The sequence below is a fragment of the Pleurodeles waltl genome, chromosome 7, assembly GCF_031143425.1.
Source record: "Pleurodeles waltl isolate 20211129_DDA chromosome 7, aPleWal1.hap1.20221129, whole genome shotgun sequence".
Classification (NCBI taxonomy): domain Eukaryota; kingdom Metazoa; phylum Chordata; class Amphibia; order Caudata; family Salamandridae; genus Pleurodeles; species Pleurodeles waltl.
In genome coordinates, this window is record NC_090446.1 from 1,065,991,805 (window position 1) to 1,066,018,271 (window position 26,467).

The window sequence follows — 26,467 nt, forward strand, 5'->3', positions numbered from 1 at the left end:
CACACATGTCCAACCATTGATATTGCAGCACCCACCCATAGAAAGTAATGAAGGACTTAAAGTAAAAGCCCATAGGAAATAATGTTAAACTAATATAATTTATTTTGACTCTTTATATATATATATGTATATATATATATATATATACATATATATACATATATATATATATATAACCAATGGTCCGTTCCTGAGTTTGCTAGACACCCAGATTGATAACCTTTCTAATCCCTAACGAATCACTATTGTTTTTTATTTGTAATTTCTCTTTCAAGTTTGTTCAATTTAGTTTGTAAATTTGTCATAAATTCCTCAAATAGTTATTTAGATTCCATGCTCATCAATTCCTGCTTTAATTTTTCAATTTCTTCCAACAATTAAGCTCTATCCTCGATTGCACATTTTACCAAAATGCACATCATCTCTATTGAGCAATTTTTTTAATTGTCCACCCATTCCACAAGCATTTCAGGGTCTGGATTGTCATATGTGGGTTTAGTAAACATACTCAGACCTCTTGGCACTCTCTCCACTTCTATATATTTCTGGAGGGATACCTTCTCCCACCATCTAGACAGATCCTTCTTGCATCATTTCTCCAATTTATTAAAAATGTTTGAGTTTGAATCCCACCTCCATCATTGCCCTTCGTTATAGTAGCTTCTGAACTAGGAGAGGAGAAAAATAATTTAATTGAGGTCTCCTTCTTTTTTGCTTTCACATTAGAAGCCATGATATATTAGTGTCAACTGCCCCAATCAGTTTTCCAGAACCAATGTCTCAAATGTCACAATTTCCAATAATAGTGCCAATACACTTAAGGCACTGTCATCCCAGTGCACAATGTGTGTAAAATGTCACAGCTCTACTTCCACAAATGTTAAATATCCCACAACCAACCCAACAGAACAGAGACCAAGAGCGTGCCTATTTGACCAGTTATGTATTGCTGCCCTGAACTGTAACAACGCTCTCAGCAGTATACAAAGGATTTTAGGCATTGTCAGATGTTTCAGACTTATCAGCACGTGGAGGTGAGTTGTGCTTAGCGTACTGCAGAAAATCGTGGAAGAGGGTTATTACCCATGCGACACCCACAGCTCATGAGGTCTTATTGGACTGATAACGTTCCACGTACCAGCAACCCAAGCACAGCATGACAGGTGAGGAAATGCAGAAACAGAGGCCGTGCCCAAGTCGAAGGACACGCGCTGTGACCAAATGGAGTGTGTGGTAAGGACCTGTTGGGGTCTCTGTTCTATTAGGTTGACATTCCAGCAAACTCAGGAACGGGCCATCGGATTACGTCAGAAAGTGAAGTTTCGGATAGCAATGCTTCAGATGCTTCAGAAACAACCCTTACTAGTCTGGAACAGAGAAACTCAAGGAATAATTTTTTTAAGCAATTCCAGCTATTAAACTAGAACAGGACAGAACAAACCACAGAGCAAAACTATCGAAGAGGCAGAGGCAAAGGCACTGAAGAAAAAAAGGAGGCAGAGAAAGACCCAGAAATCATCATGGTTTGGGCAATAAGACCCTAGTGGGAATAACAACAAGGGGACGAGCGAAAGCATCATGAATGTGGTAAATCTTTCTAAGGTGCTAACTAAAGCAGAGACTGATCTTCTATCCTTAAGATTATCTTTTGTCCATCCACAGATTTTAATGAGTTACAGAGTAGGGTAAACTTATTCCACTTTACTAGAACATTAAAGCTTAAGAACTGGTTTGACAGCAAGGCAAATTATCTGAGATAATTTGAGAGATCCAAGTGCCACTCCCTGTAAGCAATTTACAACTTGGTGACATTGATACCTTACACACTTTATCTTCTCTTGAGAACATTGAATCGTGCCATGAGGATCCTTATTTAAATCTACTTAATTTTGATATTGATGTAGAGAGCAACTTCAAACCACGTTCAATTTCTACCTATGATTTCTTGTGAAGCAATCAATGTTTTCGAGAAAGAATATCAGGTACAAACAGTTTCATGGGGGTATGGGCAAGATGGCAGCAGGTTGAGACATGTTTCTTTGCCCTCCATCCAGCAGAAAACTGTTAATATGAGGCCCGAGACCAGCACCAGACGAGCCCGGGCCCTCAGCGCTCATCGCTGGGAGGGGGCTTCCTTAAATCGTCCACCACCCAAGACTGTACACCCACCGCAGAGAAATCTCGGCCCAGCAATCAAGGTAGCAGTCGGCAGCTGACATTCAATGCCATAGACGTGGTGAGGGACCCTGTTCGAGTGAACGCCTTGCCAGCAGCCCACACACCAGGAAGATGAGAGGGAGCACTGTCGTCTGCGGGCTAGAGAGCTCTCCAGGACCCTACTCACCCACCAGGTACGACACAACATAAGGCAGGCAAGGAGAGGCTGTCTGATGGAGGCGTCGCCTCCAACCTTGGGCCCCTGCCAAAGCAGAGAACAGCTGCAAGTCTGCGGAAAGAGGAGCTACACACCTGCTGTGCCTCCCTTGAGAGATAACTGAGGGTCTGCTGCAGCACCTCCCCGCCACCACACCGCAAGGCTCACTGCCAACCACGGAGCACTCACTTGGGGGTGTCTGGAGATCAAGGGTGCAGGCCATGATGAAGAGGCAAACGTACGGCCTACTGAGGACCTACGATTATGGCCTGCTCTGCGAATGTTAAGCACAACTACTGACACACCACACAACTCCCACACCCCCTCCAGTACGCGTAGGCTCTGCACTGCCTTAAGGAGAGGTGAGGGCTCCCCCTGCACTGACTTTCTTTATCCAATATCCAGTGGCCCCCGGGATAGAGACCCAACCCACGAGTCTCACCCAACTGCACTGCCACTTCCCACAAACCATACGCATACCAGCATCGACATATGCTGCAGGGGCAAGGTTGTGCACGGGATCACTGCAGTGCCTGCTCCGGCAACAGCCTGAGGACGAGCCCCTTAAACTTTATTTACAGACTGCACCCGCACTGTTGACCTCCTACCCACACTCATGCAGGTGCCTGTTCTGCGCCGAAGATCACTGACACCGGGTGAAGGACTGAGTGAGGCGAGAAGTGGGTGAAGCCAACTGGATAGAGCATGAACCAGTTGTGGAAGCGACCGACTACTGCAAAAGACTTCTGACCTCAGGACCAGCCCTGTCGAATCACTGCCACCTGCTCGAGCGCTACCTATCTGCAGTCTCTCCCGTGCTGTCAGGCACACAGTGGAGAAGAATAAGAGATACTGACCCCTTATGAAGAGACATTGATGGGTGGCTGCATTAGAGTCAAGACACGATGGCTATGGCTTGTACCAAAAAAGAACGCTCTCTCAATGATATGCTAACAAAGGTGACCATTACTGACCACCCTCACCAGCCAGCCCAGGACTCCCCCACGGAGATGGAAGACATGGAGGGGCCTGTAACATACTGTTTCCTAGAGGCGCTCTTTGCATCCCTGAAAGATGACTTTTACAATGTCAAGCGCGAACGATCACAGGACCTGAAAGTGGTACAAAAGGATCTAGCTGAAATCGGAGACAGAGTGTCAACAATGGAAAATAACACATCTGGGAGAGATGAGGAACTTGAGATCCTACAGCAAGAATTTATCCACCTGAAAGAGTGGCATGTCGACCTACAGGCTCACACCGAGGACCTGGGAAATAGGTCATGGCCCAACAACATTCACATGAGAGGTGCAACCCCAGCTGCAGAGTGGAACAACATTGGCTTATATGTTCAAGAACTCTTTGCTCACATTTTAATGCCCTCCGAGTCAGCTGGTCAGTTGGACAAGGTGCACAGGGTAGGCCTTCCTAGGTCACTCCCCTCCCACCCAGCTGAAATATTGGCGTGTGTACACGACTTTCCAGTGAAGGAGCAGATAATGCGCAAAGTGAGAGAGCTTCAGCCGCTGTTCTTCCGAGGCCATATGTTGACACTATACCAAGACCTCTCTGCTATCACCCTCCAAAAGACAAGAAACTTTTACCCAGGGATATCCTGCTCTTGGGGCCATCCTTTCCACATTATCTTCCACTGGGAAGGGCAACAACAGTAGCTTTACTCTTTGTCTGCGACATATGAACTTCTGGGCATAGACAAAAATGTGACTGCAAAGAGCCAACCAAGTCCAAACAACCGCAGACCCCTAAATTGCCCCCGCTGGCACAAGTAAACATCATCCACCACAGACCTGCTCCTGATCCAGACGCCATGATGCAGGAATGGCTGGCAGTGATAGAGAAGCTGGCTGAGAATTCTGACACATGTCAGGCTCTTTGCCTCCATGCATAGTGACTAAATTAGCTCTGTGGGATGGTGGTGTGGCAGGTTTGAAGGAGTTGCACTGACCCACGACCTCAGACTCTTCACTTCTGCTGGAGGGTGGGAGATTGGGAAATGACCCACTTACGCCCAGGGACATTGTTCTTGTTTTAGTTCATGTTCACTCAAGGGAGTTCATGTTAGGGACACTCACCACCATTGATTGGGGTTCTCGAAAGGCTACCAATTCTGAGATTGAGAGACATGAGTGGAGAGGCATTGAGCAGCGCAGCACACGATACATGATGATGGGGTTTGCTACATGCCACACACAACTCATACCCACTCCATGATGCACTTTGAATAATAACACTCAATGTAAAAGGATTGAATAACCTTGTCTAACGGAAGGCCATTCTCTCCCACCTGGAACACATCGGGGCAGAGCTATGTCTCTTACAAGAAATCCATCTTCTGGCCAAAGATTGGCACTTCCTGAAGTCACAGGCCTTTCGACAACAGCTACACTCCTCCATAGCCAGAAAGACAGTTGGTGTCACTGTTCTGATCTCAAGATCCTTTAAAGGGAGGGTGGAGGACAGGATAGTGGAGATCAAGTGGCGGCTCATAGTGTACCATACGTGGGTAGGGTTACCCCTGGGTTCTTTGTTCGCCCCGAACGATGGCCAAGAAACCTTCATTCATAAAGCAGTTGCTGACACTTTGACCTTGAGGTGAAAACTGGTTCTGCAAGGGGAGACCTCAATTTAGCATTTAGTAATGACATGGATCACTCAGCACAATGTCAGGGCGTGTTTGGAGAGTTATCGACAGAAGGGACCCACCGGCTGCGAGAAATGGGGTTGCAGAACTTGTGGACAGTGAACCACCCCCGCTACCGAGATTACACCTTGTACTCCCATGTGCATAAAACTTACGCGAGACTAGATCATTTCAATCCCGCGCACTCATCATAGCATGGTCACTGCCATTGATATAGAACCCCGTTCCCTGTTTGATCACACTAGTCGTAGTCGATGTTGCTTTTCCTCCATTGTGGTGTCTCCCCGAGACCCTTCTACATCAACCCACAGTGATAGCACAAATTGAACAGACTATACAAAACTATCTTGATCTTGATGATACGGCTGGCACCTCTATCGCAGTACTGTGGGAGACTCTGAAATCGGTTGTCAGAGAGGAATTCTTGGCTATCTCCGCGGCAGACAACAAGATACATCAGGAGACGAGGGAACAACTGTAGCAACAAGTTAAAGATTTGGAGCGCGTTCACCATTGTACTGGCACCCCCAGCATATGGAGGCAGCTGGAGACAACCCGAAAACAATTTGTTCACCTTGACGCGGTGGAATACTCCATCTTGAGCATGAAATACTCTTTCTAGGTCAGGGGAAATAAGGGCAGGCGAATGTTGGCCAACAACAGCCCAATGCCACCCCATGAGTGTGGAGACATTCAGCCAGCTGGATGAGTCCCTTATCCACACTGATGCATCCATCGCAACCAAATTTAGGGACTTCTATAGCAACCTTTACACTCCTCAACCTATACCAGCCCCTACCATCGATGAATATTTAAGGATCGCTAATATCTCACCTCTGTCCCTGACACATGGATGAAACTGACTAACCCGTCCACACAGAGGAGGTGGTGCCGGTCATTGCCTGTCTGCAACCCCATGGGTCACCGGGACCGGGCGGTTTCCCAGCAAGTTTTTACACGACCTTTTGTCGCTTGAGGCACCCATCCTAAACCGGGTGTTTAATTCTATAGAGGGCCCCCAGGACCTACCTCCTTCTATGCGTGACGTGTCCATGGTTGTCATCCCCAAGTCTGGAAAGGACAAACAGAAATGCGAGTCCTACCAGCACATTTCACTCCTCAATGTTCTCAATATTGACACTAACTTACTCTTAGCCATCCTAGCAACCATACTGAACCCATTTATGGCAGAATGATTAGCCCAGATCATTCTGGGTTTATTCCCCAACCCCAATGCAGAGACAACTCAAAGAAAATTCTTCATATTATATATAAGGCTAAACAATCTAGAAGGGAAATCGTGCTGCTAGCCGTGGATGCCAAAAAGGCCTTTGATTGGGTCTACCGGCGCTTTCCAGACGAAATGCTTATTTGCTTCAACACTGGACCCTGTTTCCATAAGTGGTTATAGACCAACTATAGCCACCCAAGGGCAAAGGTCAGGGTCAAGGGACTTACATCGACTCCCTTCCCCATAAGCCGCTGTCACCACTATTATTCATGCTGTATTTGGAGGCCTTCGCCAATGGGTATGGGACCACCCACGAATTATGAGGGTCCATCTTCTGAGAGATGAATACACCATCTGTCATTACCCCGATGATGTTATAGTTGCCCTTGACGACAGGTCGTGCGGCCATATTGGCATTTTTGGAAGAAGCAGATGCCTTTGGCACAGCAGGATTCCGAATCAATGTTCTGGAATCCCAAGCTCGGAATATCTCGGTCTCTGCACAAATAGCAGTGCTGTTCTCCGGCAGTTTTTCTATCTAATGGACCTCGAACAACATTACCTATCTGGGAATTCAACTGGCAATGACGGAGGCCAACACCGCTTTGGTGAACTACCAAGCCCTCACTCTGCAAACAAGACCTCACTCAGTGGCGCTAGACTACCCGGCCCTTTCTCTACAGTTATGTTTGAGTGTCCACCTAGGAGGAGGATGGAGGGAGTGGGATTAATAGTTAACTGTAAGTTTACTGACTAATGTTTTCTTGTTTTGCTCTGTCAACTTGTTATTGTTGCCTCTAAGCTATCAATCAACTGAAACAATAAAAAGATTTAAACCACAAACGGTTTCACAACAAGAACATTTTGAGCCCTGGCCAATTTAGAGCAATTAAGAGTCTTAAAACGGACCCTGAAGTGGTCATACACCAGTCTGATAAAGGTGGTAATGTGATTTTATTATTAAAAAAATGTATTTGAAGGAAGGTAGAAGACAACTGGCTGATGGAACATATTATCAGGCGTCCAGTAGGGCAGCGTTCAGGGAGTTAGAAAGTACCTATAAAGAAATGCTTGCTGATTGCCCTTAAAGGGGTTTGTTTGAATGGGATGAATACCTTTTCTTAAAATGTGAGAAATCTAAGATTGCCTTTCTCTATCTGCTTCCCAAACTACATAAAGATGCTGAAAATTCACTGGAGAGGCCTATAGTGTCTTCAATTAGGTCTGCTCTTGAGAACACTTCTAGATATGTAGATTATTATTTAAGGCTATTTGTTTCCACATAACCTTGCTTTTTGAAGGACAGGACCCATTTCTTAACTACTATAGAATGCATTAATTGGAAACAAGATTTTATCTTGTTAACTTCAGACATCACGAGCATCTATACTAGCATTCAACACAAAGTTTGTCTAGATGCTTGTACGCGTTTTCTGAGAGCAAGATCACCCTTGCTTGCCCCCAGCTATGTCAGTTTAGGTACTGGGAGGAGCAGGTGTTGAGTGGTCTTGCCGAATTCACCGAGCATATATTATTGTGGTTGAGATATATCGATGATGTTTTTGCAGTCTGGAAAGGTGATCCATTCTTTTTTGTAAAATATATACATTCAGTAGTGCAAAACACACTCTTATAGTTAAATAAAAAAATAAGCAAACAAAATAAACTTTTCTAAACAACTCATTACCATGTTCCAGTATTGTGAATGCATGGCATGATATATGTAAACACAATCTTTCCCTATGCATGTCTCATATGAGATAGTGGGTTACAAGCCATCATAATAAGGAATAATTTTAAATGATACCATAGATAATATTCAATATATGGGAGTATCAAAAGTAGTACTAAAATTGAACTCTTATTTGTAGACCTAGGTCCAAGTGTAGTTTTGCTAGTTTATGGAATTCCTGAATGCAGATCGGGACCAGAATAGAAATCTGATCTTGGCACAGGGATGACTTTGCATTAGAAGAGAAATCATATACTTTCTGTCCTTGGAATGCATTGCCCTTGTGTCTACAAGGCTGAAAACTCCTCAAAGGGGGAATAGATGCTTCTTTGCAAATGCAGTTTTTAGGATTCTTCCAACCCTGGAAAGTGATTTGTGCCTGCGCTTCGCTGAAGTAAAATTATAAACCTTTCCAGGTGGGAAGGGTAGTGGTAAGAGTTTGTGAATGCCTATAAACACTCTAGTTTATGGGTTTTTACAAACTTCAAGGCAAACCATGCTTTAAAACATCCAGGACTGCCCTCAGCTCCATCCACTGAGTAGGAAGTATGGATCTAGAGAGCTGTGCACTTGTGACGAAAATCTCCATACCCATATATGGGCTTACATCTGTGAGGAATCCCTTTGTGAGTACCTGGCAGGTGTCGGTGAGGTAAATTGACATGTAAACTTACATTTACGTATGAATTTACCTTTGTGAATAGAACATGAGCAATATCAATGAATTCAGGTGAACATAATGACTATGGGCATCATTATGAGTTTGGCGGTCCCACAGCGGGACCTCCAAACTCATGGGGAGGATGCCACGGCCATGGTGGTGATGTTCCCCACAGCGTATTACAATGTTCCCAACGGACTGACGGGCAGGAATGTTGCAATACACATTAGCACCAGGCTGACTGGCGGGAACAGTGTTAGGATATTGGCCTGAGCTCCTTAAGGGAGCCGAGACCAATATCCTAATGCGGACGCTCAGAATGCACACTGTCTGCAGACAGTGTACATTCTGATGGTGCTGGGCGGGGGCCCCTGCAATGCTCAGGCCAAGCAGACAGTGTGTATTCTGATGGTGAAGAGCTGGGGGCCACGGGTGCCTGCCCATGCCATGGGCATGGACAGTACAGGGGCACCCCTGTGGCTCCTAGCACTGGCTTTCCACCAGCCTTTTCATGGTGGGAAATAGGGGTTGTAATTGACCAGACAGTGCTCAGTTCAGCGCTGCCAAAGCTGGTTACAAGCCCGACTGCCGTCACCCCCTCGGGATCTCTGATCCTAGCAGGGGAGGCGGTCTTTAGGTGGGTCCGCCCACCAATCTAGTAATGTGGTAGTCAGACCACCACAGCTGCGATTGGTCTGAGCACCACCGCGGGGCTGGCGGTCCTAGGACTGCCAGCCTCGTAAAGAGGCCATAAATATTTTCTCATTGAAAGTTGCACTAGTGGGACCATTGTTTCATGACATTTTGTGATATAAATAATTTAGTTTCCCAGCATTCTGTGTATTGTCGCATTGCATCCTCCTCTTCAAATGAACACACAATTTTTCAGGAAAAAACAAAAAGAAATGAGCAATAATCCCTATTATGTTAGCGCTCTATCTATAATATAGGTGGTATCTAAAATACCAATTTTTATGTTTTGTGCTGTTATATTAATCATGCAATTATTTTGGAACTTTAGCAAAGCCAAATAAAGCATTCCTATCAGGGTTGATTTCTTATGGGTTAAGGTCATGTGACATCACTGCTGAAGACGATTCAGTGCTGCAGGTCATTTGATGACACTTCCAGTGATATCAGTAAGGTCAAAGGATGTGTGATGTCACTTTCGCTAACCCTGGCATTTTGGGGAATTGATGTCTATGCTAAGAATTTGGATGGGAACTGCCCCCAAAATGGTTTTAGTCATTCCTCCAAAAATACAGTAAGAATATCATGATAAGGTCTACTGAATTCTCCAAGATAATTATGATGTATGAGGTACTGAAGGGATCACCATTGTCCCCCAATTTCTTTCAACATTTACAACATTTACAACACCATCTGCAATTATGGATGCACACCAATACGTCAGTGATATCATTTTAAAGTGTTTGCCAGAACCTTCTATGAGAAGTTTCCATGATTTTACAGTTATTGTTCATGCATAACAGCTTTTCACATGGTGCACAAAAGGCTGAACATTCTAAGGCTAGTCTATAGTAATTCTCAGCGATACACTATGGCAACTTAGCAATAATCGACATTTGTTGTTATTTGTGTTAACCAGAGTACTATCATCCTTTTCCACCAGCATTAGGAATGCTGTTGAGAAAATATCTTCTAATTGATCAATAAAAGACTACAAATAACTCTTATTTGTGAAAGGTGATAATAGTAGAGATATACATTACGACCTTAAAATGCATAGAACTGTGAACCAAACACAAGAGGTCTTCAGAAATTGGGCTCACTAATATTTCAAACAAACCACATTAGAAAATCATATCATATAGACTTCTATATAAAGATCTAGATTTACACAAAATCAGGGTCAACTTTTTCGATATTTCCAATTGATTTTATGCTGTTTTATCACTCTAAGCCAATGTAAAATCGCAATCTCTTGTCTCCTTTTGTCCCATGTTGTTTTGGTGCTTCTGCATGCTCCAGTGCCTGAGATACCAACAACTTTTAAATGCATACTTGGGATGGGGGGAGCATTTACAATACATTCTCCCACCCCATTGACTCAGGTTTGCCCCACCTCATTTAGAGGTTGATGGACCAATGACTCTTGGGGGGAATTACCAGTGGCAGACGGAAAGGCAGTGGCTGATCTGCCACATTGCCTACACCTTTGTTAACTACAGGTGTCTGTCCTATTTAGGGCAGACTTTCTGATAAATATTGGCCCTTCCTACATATCCTGCGCACAGACCTAGTTAGGGACAGCAAGCAATGGGTCCCATGCACAGGTAGGAAACCTCGAGCTACTCAAGGCTACTGCCATTTTGTTTTGTCAGAGACAAATCCATGCTTTTGAAGTTTGCTTCTGAGAAGCAAAACTGAATGCCCAGCAAGCTGTGTCACCACAATGGTCCACTCAGCATTTTATTTTTGTCAAAGGTGCACCAACTACACCAGCATATGTAGTTTCGGTAAAGACATCCCGCCACAGGGACATCTTAAGAATTTTGGGGGCCCTAGTCCAAACGTATTTTGGGGGCCCCTGTTCAGAACAGCATTGTAATCTATGTTGGCCCAGAGGACTGAAAGCACCCAAAAATGAAAAAGTAACCCCCTTGTTTTGTATTTGCGTTGTTAGAATTACCCATAAATAATCACTGTACGCAATGCTCAACAGCCTTCATTTCTATTCATTATACTTTTGATATAAAAATGAAAAATTGTGAGATTTAAAATTGTGCCATAATGGAGCTCAGCGTTGAAGACTTAAACAAGCTGGTATAAAAGCTCGGTGGTTAAATGCTCAGCAATAATATTTCTTCAAAAGGGCGATGACGACCTTCTTTCTTGGTCTGGCTTGACAGCACGGCCGTCTACATGACATATTGTTAAAAATTTTGTAAAATGTACATATACATGCCTATTACCCTCTCGCCTGATACTATGGCTACTTGGTGTATCATTGTACCATTCAGGAGGTGTTTCCATTGGAATACCCAAGGTACTGATGCACTATCATTGCAGTTTGTCACATCCAATTACTTATCTCCTACATGAATTCAACACCGAGAGAAATTATTTTTGTTATTCCTTTTTCCCAGCATTAGCAAAGACAATGGGGTAGACTTTCACTTCATAAATAGCATTAATGAAATGCTGCGTTTACATGTGTTGCCGAAGTAAAGCTAGACCATTGGCTTTGCAGTGCTTGTTTAGGCCATGTAGTCGAGGAGAACTCAGTCAATTTTCTTTAAACAGATGGCACAATATAACATAGATGACTCAATGTGCCTATTTCACAAATTCTCTTGCTGATTATTAGTGAACTCGTTATTATTCGTAACGACTCACAATTTGGATAGTATGTATGTTTTTAGATTGAGCATAGCAGTGCACAAGCGCTGCTTTTCCGACGTGTTGGTATGTATCTGGGCTTTTAACCACGCCCACCTCACGCCCATCACTATTACTTGTTCATGGGCTTGCCTTTCAAAAATCCTTTGTTTTCGTTGGTAACTGCTTTACATTTGTCCCTCCTTATGGCGGTTTTGTTACCGCCTTGGCCATCGACCCTCTTACATGGATAACTGCACCATTTTCGATAACTTTGAATGGGAGCAAACTTATACAGCGGCGCTTTGAATTGCCTCGCTTCTGTCAACTGTTTTACTTTTTATTTTGCAGTTTGTGTGGCAAGTAAGTTCCAGTTAGAAATTTTCAACGCTGATAGCTCTAACTCGAGCAAACGCGAGACCTACTCCATCGCAAATGCTTGTTTTAGTTCTGTAAGGGATTGCTCAAAGGCTTAAGGATACTGACGAATGTGACATGTCTGTCGAGTCTGTGAGGCCGGATGAGGCTGAAATATTGTAAAGAAGGTAAGTTGTGTTAGCATTAAAGTCATGAATCTCAAGCATGTGTGTAATTTCTGCAGATAGCCTTTTCTAAGCTACTGGTCAATAAGGTGGCATTGAGCGTGGTGTAGATATTTGACAAATGTAAACAAAAGAACAACATTCTTACCAAATAGGTGGCATATAATATACCCATTCAAGATGTCACTGTATAACTGCAAACATAAATGCACCTATTCCAATGATTTTGTTAATTTAGGAAAAATGTTGCCGCTGCTGGCAATGACTCTAGATTTTTGTAATGGTATTAAGCGTTTGTGGAATTGCCACCTTTTCAGGGAAAAAAAGGCAGCCGCGTTTTAATGTTATAAAAACACATGAAGAGTCAGAACAAGGCTTTATGATAAATGCACTCCACTTTTGCATGGTAATTCTGTAACTGTTTAATTACCAGCCAATAATCATCTAGCAACGTAAATACCCTTTTAACTGTCTTCTTCTTATATTTTCTTTTTTAAATATATGTCAAAAAAAGGAATATATTAACCTACATTTTGTTACTGACTTTGACATAAAAATAGTAGTCATGCTGTTAAAATACTGTCTCGGTGGCAAACTTAACAGGGAATCGCTGGCTATTATAAACGCCCCTCCCAGTAACACGGGAGACATTTTTACAGGGATGCAAAGTGGGAAGAACGACCAGTATCCCGACTGCTGGACATGTGTTCTGGGCTTCACAATTGCCAGCAGGTTGGTAAAATATCCTGCAGCATGCCTCCTTCGGCCAGCGGCCTCATTTAGGCTGGACATGGTGTTGTTCTGCAAACATCTTGCTTGAAATTTTCCACAGGTAAAAGAATTTTAGTAAAGCATCTGTATGTAATAAATATTCTCCAAAACTCATCCATTTCTAAGAACTAAATATTGCCACGTTTTCCTGGATTTGCGCTTGGCGTGTAGTCAGAAAAATCTTCACGGCGATTGTTAGTTTACTTATTTTTACTGGCCAAAGAGCAGCACAGTGTGAGCTGAACATCAGATATTGTTCTACACTGTATCAGGGGAGTACATTTTCACAGCCTTTCCCCTGGAACTTGGCTACACTGTAACATGTCTAACATTCCAGTCCTTCCAGCCAGCCTCCTTCGAGAAGAGGAATATGGGTACTTAATCCTTATCAAGAGTGTTCCACAGAGGTCCACTCCACATCCACTGGCAGCTGGCTTCGAGTACCAGACCCTGCGACATTTTAAACTATATAACTCATCTATACTTCTCAACTATTACACCATGGATGGTTATCTTGTATCAGTGCTCTGGAGACGTCTAAGCTTGCATGCATTATTTTAATAAATAGCTAAGAAAGCGGTAAACAAAAAGCCAGGGCTGTTTGCAGTTGTGTTATACCCAAAAGCTGAGCAGAAAGCTCTGATATCTAGTGCTGGCACTGCCACTCTGTGGACCATATTTACAAGAAAGTGGCGCATCAGCCTTGATGTGCCACTTTTCGTGTGCCCCCCTGCCCTCCCCTAACTACACCATGTGTGCGCTGTGTTTACAATATGGTACACTATGGTGCACGTTAAGACAATAGAGTCAAAGATTTTGATGCCATTGTGGTTCTTTGGAGGATGAGCACCAAAAAGTGTGGCGCTAATCCTGCAAAGTAAAGGGAGGTCCATTAAAAGTAATGGGTGTGTCATTTTAACGCTTGCCACAGTGAAATGTTGTAAATTTCACTGCGCCATTTTTACGGGCCTCCCTGCGTGGGAACACCCCCTTGGATACATTATGCCTGGCGCATGCATAATGTGGCGGAAGGGATTACAAAGTGGCACAATGCATGCATTGCACCAGCTTGTAAATATGGCAAAGGAGAATGGCCTCCTTGAAGTCAAATTAGCATAAAATAAATGAGTGTGGAGCCTAGAGGCACTAGGGCCTTTTAAATCTGGCCCTATATTTCTACCCAGAAGAAAAGAGACAGTCTAGGCATCAGCTCAACCGACTGATGACAGATCATGTGGATCTATGGACAACACGTCAAATGGGGAGAACTATTACTACCACTTGCCCCCCCCCCTACTTTCTGTAGCTTTTATCAAATACTTGTGAGTCTTGTCCAGGAAACAAGCAACTTTGATAGCTCTTTTGATCCTTTCTGTTCCCTGTGGGCATAAGTATCAGGGTTCCCTGTCAACATCATTCTCTGAAACATCTTTTGCAAGAATCACTTTTGAAGAAAAACTTTTTCCAAAAATATTGTTTTTCTATGTAGTGTATTATTTTGACCAAAACACCTTTTCATAAATTTGACCTACGTTTGACACGATTTTACTTAATTTCTTTTTTTGTGTGTATATATGTTTGCGTATTTGCAAATAGAAACAGGGATACATATAAAAAGGCAATTATTATATTTACTACATATTTGGTTTTTGGTACGTAAACAAACCTCTGAAATCCCCCTTTACCCTTTTATGTTTTATGTGTGCCAGTCCCTCATGTGTGTGTGTGTGTGTGTGTCCACGCCCAGATTTTTTGTTTTTATTATGTTCATATTATCTATATTTGCGGGGTAATGCCAATTGCACCTCTTTAATATATATAGATGATTTTTTATTGTTTATATTATTTTATATTTTATTTGTTTTTGGGGTGTACACCTAAACCCCTGTTTTGTTTATATGTGCATTTTCCTCATCTTTCTTTCTTTCCATAAATATGTATTAATAATTATATGTATTTTTACCAACGACGCCCAACATATCTCACTGTCAGGCTGATGCTCGGCCCTCTGCAACCTGGTGACAATATTTATTACACTGAGATCCGGCACTGTTCAGCGTGAACCATCTCTAGGTGTTGATAGTTGATAACAGGTGCTAAAAACATTCCTCAATGATACTCTTTATTATGGCTTTGAAGGATGATAGGCTGAGGATACCATTTGGAATTGTGAATCTGTGACCTCCTTTAGTGACACAGTTAGTCAGGGACTCCTGGTTGTCTATTACACACAGGACATAGCAGTAATATTGTCAGCTTTCAAGCGAGGACAACCAATCTCCAGAACTCCCTTGCATGTCGGCTCTGTCCTCCTTCCTACACTGGCTAATCAGTGGACAATCAATTTATCTCTTCCATCCACGACAAGACATTACTCTTCCTCAATAAAGGTATTCCTGCAAATTCACAAAATCTACACCTCCAAACGTGGTGCCAGTGTTCCATCGGTATTCTATTGCCTGCACACCAAACATAGCTCCCATAATGACCGAAAGCATGCAGCAGGGTCTATAACGTTTTTAATGTAATTGTTTCAGCAATGCTCAGGGTTGGTTTTGTCGGTAAATGAACATAATGAATTAGGGCCCAAATATAATGAGGTTTTGCTTAGGGTTTGCACCATTTTTGTGGCACAGCCCCAACACAAAATTCATCTTGATATTTACAAAGCCACACAAATCAAGATTTTCCTGGCTTTGCATGGGATTTTATCCCAAAAGTAAAGCAAGGTAGCACATTGCACTTTACTAAAGTCAGTAAACATAGGTTTGCACCAAAATGGTGCGTCTACCCAAGGCTGGTGTTGCATTTTGTCAAAATTTAGTAATTTTAGGCCTAGGTCTTAAAAGTTGTGCTGCTAGGTTTTTTCAAGCTGCACTGATATAAAAGCACAAGGGTTCTGAAATGTCTGTAATCATAATTCTACTCACCCATCAGTTTCTGCTTCCGATTCAAATAAATATGTGTTTTTTTTTATTCTTACAACTCCCTAATCATGCACACTATATCTACAAATATCATAGATGGATGTGCATATCGCCTTAAGCAGTTGTTTCATTATTGGAAAATCTGCTTCTATAGATCTATTCACACAGTACAAAAGGAACTTAACATGTTTAGTTTCCTTCCAACAGGTAATATAGTTTGCTGGTTGGGAAACTGCAATTCAGTCCCTCTAATGAACACATGAACTCTGCGAGATGTTTAATGCCCCATTCACACACGTATTCCAACCTTTGTTAGGAACGGTTTTTGGGGCCCAAATTTACAGACATGTCACAGAACATAGCACAGCACCCAAAGTTGCTGTGCTGCATTCCATGGCAGGTAACGAGCAGGAAATGTCCATGTCTACAGACATATAATGCTCTTGTCCCTCCTCCCTAGTGCTGGTTTACAATCAGGCAGCAGAGTGCCATGCACACATCTTTGCAGCATAGTGCAAAGGTGTTTGCATGAGTCTGGAATAGATTTTGTGCTGGAAGCTTGCCCTTCCAGTGCAAAATATTATGCTTAGACTGACTTTAAAACTTTTCCCACTTGGGATGTGAGCTGTACAGTGCAAAGCTGGAAATGTTAGGAAAAATAAAATCATTTCTGCTATTTAACATCTGCTGTTCATTTTTGGTGCAATACTCTGGGGGTCATTCTGACCTTGGCGGTAAAAGGCGCTTACCGCCGGTCAGAAGACCGCCATAACACCGCCGCGGTCGCGGTAAACCGCCACGTCATTCTGACCCGCAACTGGCAAACCGCCAAAAACCCGACATCAACAAAAGTCCGCCACACCAAAGGTCAGCGGGAAACTGGCGATGACCAAACCTCCACCGTCACGCCAACAGAAATACGCCCATACCATTCCGACCCACAAATCCCCGCAACGGTCTTTCAATCGCGGTATTCCATTGGCGGTACACACCGCCGCGCTCAAAATACACACACCTTTACAAAACACATCCACATTGGATAATTCAAAATGCACACACCTGAGACACATACACACCACTCCCACACACCCAATTAAATATAAAACACACACCCACATCACCCACAAACCCCTACGACCACAATTGCGACTGAAGGACAGAGAGAGACAGCACAGAATAGAGTACACCATCACACAGAGGCAAATCACAACATCACCTACACTATATCCACGCACAAAACACCACACACCACCACACTCACCACACTCTACAACACATACACCACCCCTCACCTCATCCACACCACCCCATGGCACCCCAAAGACACCCCAGGTTCACTGACGCAGAACTCAGGGTCATGGTGGAGGAAATAGTTCGGGTAGAGCCCTAGCTCTTCGGGACACAGGTGCAGCACACCACCATTGCCAGGAAGATGGAGCTATGGCAAAGAATAGTGGACAGGGTCAACGCTGTGGGACAGCATCCACGAAATCGGGACGACATCAGGAAACTACGGGGGAAGGTGCGTTCCATGGTATCAAGGCACAACATTGCGGCGCAGAAGACTGGCGGCAGACCCCCACCTACTCCCCCAGAATTCACAGCATGGGAGGAGGAAGTCTTGCACATCCTGCATCCTGAGGGCCTCGCAGGAGTAGGCGGAGGAATGGACTCTGGTAAGTCAAATCTTCACTACTTCATTCCCCCACCCCACCTGCATGCCAAATCATACCCACACCCTCACCCCCACCCCCATCACACCAACTCCTTGCTAATGGCTCACCATCACAACCCACCCATCCCAAAACCTAGCCCTGCATGCGTCCCCAAAGCATGGACACCCATCACCAAAGCATGGCCACTGCACACACCCATCACCCCCACAAGCCACCATCACAAAAGCCCCCACAAGGGAATGCCAGCACTGGGGGACACGGCCACCCACCCATTACACGAAATGGCACACACAGAAGCAATAACCATACTCTTATACCCCTGCAGGACCCGAACGCCACCACACCGCCACGGAGGGTCCAGAGATGTCCATTCCACCCCCAGAAGAGGCCCCTAGTGATGACAGCAGCTCTGTCTCCCTGTACCCAGATGACCAGCCCGGCCCATCGGGGACCTCGGGACAGTTGGTTCCCCACAGACAGCCACAGGCTACAGCAGACCTAACCCCCTCTGGGAACACCAGCACAGCTCCCACCCAGCGGGCCCATGCCTCTGTCTCCAGGACACGTCAATCAGGGGTGTGTCCACCACTACAGGGCACCCAGGTTGACCCACCACCCCAACAACAACAGGGACCTGGGGGCAGTGGTAGTGGGCACACGGTCCAGGGGACAGAGGCCCAGGGAAACAGGGGAACTGGGAGGGCTGCTGTGCGACAGGGGGGGGACAGGCCCAGGGAACCGACTCTCCAAGAGGCCCTCTCCTCCATCATGGGAGCATACCACCGCTCCCAGGAGACGATGGCTACGGTACTGGCCAGGTTCCAGGAGATCCAGGTACTGCAGGAGGAACAGTACATGGGGTTCAGAGAGGAACTGCAAAACATTAGTTCCGCAATGGGGACCATCGTCGTAGCCCTTAACCAGATAGTCACCACATTGCGGGACCATGTGGCACCACAAAGGGCCCCTGTCACTAGCATGGACCAGGAACAGCCTACCACCTCCGCCGGCGCTAGTGGACAGGAGGCCCTCACACAACGACAGGCCACCAGAACCCCACCTCCTGCAGAAGAAGAACCACCCCGCAAGCGGTCCCTGAGATCTCACAAGAAGACAGAGTAGGATGCCAAGACCCCCGCCAGCAAAGGATACCCCCTGATGTCATCCCACTGTCCCATATTGTCACCCTGTCCAAACTTAAAGTGCCCCTGCTCCATCCTTCCACAGGCATATGGACAATGCACCTGTGAGACTGAAAACTGGACTCTGCCATGGACATTACTCCACCATCACCCATCACCGTTTTACAATCATGTTCCTAAATTTAGCACTTTAATTAAATCACTTATTGCAGTTAAAAAATCTGGAGTCTGCTTGTATTTTGAACAAATGTATTAGACATAACGGTGCCAAAATGTTCAGTTACATTGTGATGACAACATACCACTGTCACACAGCTGTAGTCCATGGGCAAACAAAGCAGAGGTCACGCAGTGGGGCCCACAGCTCTGAAAACGGAAGGGAAAGTCACAACTCAGTTAACAGGAACTGGGGGGAAACACATACAGTAGAGAGGCAGGAGACTTTAAGTAAATGTAAAATGGTGTGGTTGATTCGTACCTGTGTGCTACTGAAAATACTGTTGTATCACTGTGTCCCTGTTGTCTGTGTCGTCCCCGTCGTCTTCCTCCTCTTCACTCTCCACAGGCTCCACAGCTGCTACAACACCACCATCTGGACCATCCTCCTGCAGGAAAGGCACCTGGCGTCGCAAAGCCAGGTTGTGAAGCATACAGCAGGCCACGATGATATGGCACACCTTCTTTGGTGAGTACATTAGGGATCCACCTGTCATATGCAGGCACCTGAACCTGGCCTTCAGGAGGCCGAAGGTTCTTTCTATAATCCTCCTAGTTCGCCCATGGGCCTCATTGTAGCGTTCCTCTGCCCTTGTCCTGGGATTCCTCACTGGGGTAAGTAGCCACGACAGGTTGGGGTAACCAGAGTCACCTATTAGCCACACACGGTGTCTCTGTAGCTGTTCCATCACATAAGGGATGCTGCTATTTCGCATGATGTACGCGTCATGCACTGACCCAGGGAACTTGGCATTTACATGGGAGATGTACTGGTCAGCCAAACAGACCACCTGGACATTCATCGAATGATAACTTTTTCTGTTCCTGTACACCTGCTCACTTCCACTGGGGGGAACCAAAGCCACATGAGTCCCATCAATGGCACCAATGATGTTGGGGATATGGCCAAGGGCATAGAAATCACCATTCACTGTAGCCAAATCGCCCACCTCAGGGAAAACAATGTAGCTCCGCATGTATTTCAACAGGGCAGACAACACTCTGGACAAAACCTTAGAAAACATAGGCTGAGACATCCATGATGATATGGCCACTGTTGTTTGGAATGATCCACTTGCCAAAAAATGGAGTACTGACAGAACCTGAACCAGAGGGGGAATCCCTGTGGGTTGGCGAATGGGGGACATCAGGTCTGGCTCCAGCTGAGCACACAGTTCCTGTATAGTGGCTCGGTCAAGTCTGTATGTCAGTATGACATGTCTTTCTTCCATTGTCGACAGGTCCACCAGCGGTCTGTACACGGGAGGATTCCTCCATCTCCTCGCAAGTCCCAGCGGACGGTGCCTAGGAAGGACAACATGGAGCACAGAGTCAAGCAACCCACAGGTACGTAACCACAGCTTGCACAGTACACGATTCGCTATGCATTGAATGGCTTGTGTGATTGGCAATGCAAGGCCTAGGCCTGTGTGACGCAGTAGAAATTAAGCCATGTGGGCCCTTGAAATGGCGGCTGCCTGACCTATGAAGTGTGACAATGGGATGTGAGGTCAATGCGCTGGCGTGGCACACCGTGGCGGTAGGCGGTCGAAGACCGCGGCGCAAAGCAGCATTGGTTAACATTGAACACTATGGGTCTCATGAGCCAATGACGATGTGCGCCGGCCGTCGCGGTACGCACCGCCGCGGGCATGACCGCCATTTTCTATCTGCTTAATCACTTGAGACCTGATCATCCACAGGAGAGGACCTATACTGCAAGTGCTGCTGTGACCTCGGTCTGGAACAGACAATGGCTGCTGCGACTGGGGAAAGGGCCCCTGCCTTCACATCTGAGGAATTGGAGAAACTTGTTGATGGGGTCCTCCCCCAGTATGCGCTACTCTACGGTCCTCCAGACCCACAGGTAAGTACACAGGGAGCACGTTGTATGGGCTATGCCTGTGTTGAGTGGGGTGGATGTAAGATGGTGGGGAGGGGAGCGAATGAGGAATGCAACGCACGACAGATGAGAGCATGTGCCACATGGCAAGGTTGGGGAGGGGGGGCCACTCACATCGACCATGCAGAAAAGTGATGATATTTCTTTTCCCACCCTGTACATGTCACACAGGTCAGCGCCCATCAGAAGATCGACATTTGGCGTGCCATCGCCAAGGACGTCCGGGCCCTGGGGGTCCACAACAGACGGGGCACCCGCTGCCGCAAGAGGTGGGAGGACATCCGCCGCGGGAGCAGAAAAACCGCCGAGGCTCTGCTGGGGATGGCCTCCCAACCTAGGAGGGGTGCCACACGGCAATTGACCCCCCTGATGTCCCGGATCCTGGCGGTGGCCTACCCCGATTTGGATGGGCGCGTGAGGACATCACAGCAGACACAAGGGGGTGAGTATCAGCACATTCTGCTATATTAGCGCACAGTGGAGGTGTCTGGGTGGGGGAGGAGGGCTGTGGCTATCTCTAGGCCAGGGCGGTTTCTGTAGGCTAGGCCCCTCCGTAAGGCATGGCCCTGTGCCCCCGCCCCCCACCTCTGTAGGGTGCTAAGTACAGCTATCCATGGCCCGGGCTCACCTATGAGTGCATTTGTCGTCCATAGACTTGTAGGCCAAGTCACAATAATTGAGTAGTGTACCCCGAGTGCGCGGCGTAGTGCAGGGGGCTTCTGTGTCTGTCCTCTCCGCCAACGGTGTCGCCAATGCATGCACTCAACATGTCTTTCTTTCTTCTCCCCGCCCTTTTTTTTGTTTTTCCTGTTCATGTGTGCATTAGCATCATCAGGCGGAGGAGAAGTGGCATCGGCGCACGAGGGAGCTGCATCTCACATGGCCCCGGAGGGCCATGCAACCGACTCCGAGTACACCAGTGAGACGGAGGGCGAGGGGAGCTCCACAACGGGGACCCGTGGAGACGTCAGCGACACCGACACGTCCTCGGAAGGGAGCTCCCTTGTGGTGGCGGCAACATCCGTGCCCACCGCAACAACAGGTACAGCCACCACCCAGCGCACCAGCTCCGCCCTCCCAGCAGCCCCTCAGCCTTCGCCCCGTGCCCGCTCGGCCAGGAAGCCGGGCATCTCCTTCGCCCCAGGCACCTCAGGCCCTGCCCCAGTTACCCCTGCTGCCCTCAGTGCGGAGATCATTGACCTCCTCCAGACGCTCATTGTTGGGCAGTCTACCCTTTTGAATGCCATCCAGGGGGTAGAAAGGGAGGTGCATCGGAGCAATGCATACCTGGAGGGCATTCATTCGGGTCAGGCTGCCCATCAGCGATCGTTCAACACTCTGGCCTCAGCACTGACGGCAGCCATTGTCCCTGTCTCCAGCCTCCCTCCTCCAACTCCCTCCACCCAGTCCCACTCCCCTGTTCCTCTGCCTATCCCAGACACACCTACAGACCAGCCTGCACACACATCAACACCCAAGGGCAGCTCATCCAGACATAAGCACCACAGATCACACAAGCATTCAACCAAGCAACATCCACATGCAGACATGCCAACAGCTACTGCCTCCTCTGTGTCCCCCTCCTCCTCGTCTCCCTCCTCCCTCCCTGTGACGTCTCCACTCACACCTGCATGCACACCACCATCAGCCAGTACTTCCATCACCAGCACACCCTCCATTACAGTCCGCAAACGTGCAGTCACCACCCCCACTGCCATTTACACGTCCCCTGTGTCCTCTCCCAGTGTGTCTGTCACCCCCTCTTCCAAACCACACAAACGCAGGCAGCTACCCACCCAACAGCCATCCACCTCACGACAGCCTCCGTCACAAGCACCTGCACCCAAAGACAGCACACTTGACTCTCCTACAACCACATCCTCTTCCTCCACTCCCATACCCACTGCACCTACCCTTCCCATTGCTCCTAAAAAGCTTTTCCTCTCCAAAATTAACCTCTTTGCATCACCTGACCCACCCCCTCCATCTCGTAAGAGTCCAAACAGCACCTCAGCCACCACAAGCCTTGCACCTACTAGGACCATAGTTCAGGGCTATTGGAGTCCACCAGCTCCTAGGGCAGGAACATCGGCCAGCAGCAAGGGGACAGCCAGCCCACCCCCTGGGAAAAGAACCAAAAAAGGGAAAGGCCGGCGCGACAGACCTGAGACGGCTGCCCCCAAGGACACTACCCTTGCACCGTCACCTGGCACATCCACAAAGGGAGGCAAGGGCCCCAGAGATTCGGCGAAGGAGGGCAAGGGCAGCAGGGCGGACAAGTCTGGCAGCAGGCGAGCTGCCCAGGAGGGCCCCACCAGCCCCATTTCAGGTGTGACGGAGGACACCCACGGGCCCAGGACTCCAGCCCAGGAGGCCCCGCAAGCGAAAGGTCGGATGGCGACTGAGCGGGAATTATTGGCCAGATCTGGTTCCCTAGGAACACAAGACAAGCACCGCTGAACAGGGCCCCGCCGTGAGAAGCACCGCTGAACAGGGCCCCGCCGTGACAAGCACCGCTGAACAGGGCCCTTCCTGTCAAGCACCGCTGAACAGGGCCCCGCCGTGAGAAGCACCGCTGAACAGGGTCCCGCCAAGACAAGCACCGCTGAACAGGGCCCCGCCAAGACAAGCACCGCTGAACAGGGCCCCGCCGTGAGAAGCACCGCTGAACAGGGCCCCGCCGTGAGAAGCACCGCTGAACAGGGCCCCGCCGTGAGAAGCACCGCTGAACAGGGCCCCACTGTGAGAAGCACCGCTGAACAGGACTGCGCCAAGACAAGCACCGCTGAACAGGGCCCCGCCGTGAGAAGCACCGCTGAACAGGGCCCCACTGTGAGAAGCACCGCTGAACAGGACTGCGCCAAGACAAGCACCGCTGAACAGGGCCCCGCCGTGAGAAGCACCGCTGAACAGGGCCCCGCCAAGACAAGAATCGCTGAACAGGGCCCCGCCGTGAGAAGCACTGCTGAACAGGGCCCTTCCTGTCAAGCACCGCTCCGCTGGGCCCTTCATCTCAAGCACCGCTCCGCTGGGCCCTTCCTGTCAAGCACCGCTCCACTGGGCACCGCCGTCTCTGAACTGCTCCGCTGAGCCCTTCCTGTCAAGCACCGCTCCGCTGGGCCCTTCATCTCAAGCCCCGCTCCGCTGGGCCCTTCATCTCAAGCACCGCTCCGCTGGGCACCGCCGTCTCTGAACTGCTCCGCTGGGCCCTTCATCTCAAGCACCGCTCCGCTGGGCCCTTCATCTCAAGCACCGCTGGCCCATTGGCAGGGCCGGATCTGTGTCGGGCAGGGCTTCACGAAGCACTCTGGCCAACATGCCTCCTCCATAACCAGTGGAGTCTGTAATCCACCTGATGGACTGTGGCTTTGCACGCCCCAGGATGGTACAGTGGGCAATCCACCCACTGTAGAGACTTGAGAGACTGTGGCTTTGCACTCCCCAGGATGGTACAGTGGGCATGGAGGCCCCTCGTGGATCTGGCGTCGTGGACTCATGTGGCTGAGGTGCCCCCCCTTCCCTTCCCCCTGTGGTTTTATTATCTGATGCCCCAGCAGTGTTCTCTCCAATGGAATCGGGTCTCGTGTGTGGGCTCTGCCCATGTGTTTATGCACATTGGCCCACGAACAATGGAAGGTAGCCAATATGTGCCGGACTTTTGGGCTATGTATATATTGTTCATGTTGTAATATATTTTATTTATATATTTCATATTTCACTTAACTTCAAATATGCTATAATATACTTCAATTTTAATGATCATTTTATTTTGTCTTTGCATTATTCCGGGGGGTTTGGGGGGTGTCACTCTGACTTGTTGCTCTGCATTGGTGTGTAGGGATTTGGGGTCGCGTATGTGTGTGCCAGTAACCTTTTCTCCTCCCCCATTCCCTGTGTCGTAGGTGCAGTACTCACCGTTTTCGTCTGCGCAGGCGTTCGTGCTCCTGGTAGAGGAGCAGGTAGACAATAGCTGGCAGGATGTTTAATTCGGGTTCCATGCTGTCCAGATTCCTCGTGGAGTGTATAGAGGTGAGCGTTTTTCCGTTCGTAGTCTGTTTCCGCCGTGTTTTTATCGGCGGGGCTCCCGCCCCGGAAAAGGTGGCGGATTGGTGGGTCGTGATAGTGAGGGCGGTACATTGTCTGCCGCCTGTCTGTTGGCGGTGACCGCCGCGCTGTTTGTTTGTCCCGCCGTGGCGGTCGGAGTGTTAAAGTGGCGGGCTGTGTCGGCGGTTCCCGCCAGGGTCAGAATTCTATTTTTTTTACCGCCTGCCTGTTGGCGGGTTGGCCGCCGCTTTAACACCGACCGCCAGGTTTGGAATGACCCCCTCTGTCTATTATCGATAGTAGATAGGGTTTTGCATCACAAACCGTGTGTAGTTACACACAAAGGCCTATGTGCCACCAATGGAACACTCCCTTAAAGAAGAGTAGCACAAAGAAGAGTTTTGTGTTGGTTTGTATTATTTTTTCTTACAGAACAATGCAGAAACTAATTTGTGTTCGTTTGTAAATCCTGAAAAGGATTTTGCATTCGGTCTGTGTTATAAAAGTAACACAAAGCCAAAACAAAACCTTTGTACATCTGGCCCTAAGTGTGTAAATAATATGTACTCTTCCATTGGAAATGCCTGTGAATATGTACAAATGTACAACCATGTTAGTGTTTATCACATTTCTGGTGGTCATCACTCTAACCCCCAATTGAAGAACTTCTAAAATTTCACACCTTCACCCTAAAATTATGACTTCAGAAAATTGGCCATACAGCTGATTGTATAGTTTTCTGCCACTGTGATTTTAATTGGTTTTCATAAAGCCTACTATTACTATATGGGAACATAAATGTATTTGTTGTGCCCTTAAGTCAAATTTAGATACATCAAAGCATTTGTGAATCAGGTGCACCATCATTAATCATTTTGTAAAGTTCTAATCTTCAACACCTCCATTTCCATGGAAATCTACTTGGACGAGTGAAAGCATGCATAGGTCAGACCTCTCCTAAAGACACTCTCGCCTGACCCCAGCAACCTCAAAAACTACAGACTGATCTCCCTGCTCCCCTTCCTGGTCAAAGTGCTTGAGAAAGACATCAACTAACAGCTCACCGACTACCTCGAACAAAGCCACCTTCTCGACACCTCACAATCAGGATTCCAGGCCAACCACAGCATGGAGACTGCACTGATCGCCGCCATGGATGGCATCAGGACCCTCCTCGACTGAGGAGAGTGTCCTTAACTGGTTGCCTCTTTCCTCTCAGGCAGCACGCAGAGCATCTACATTCC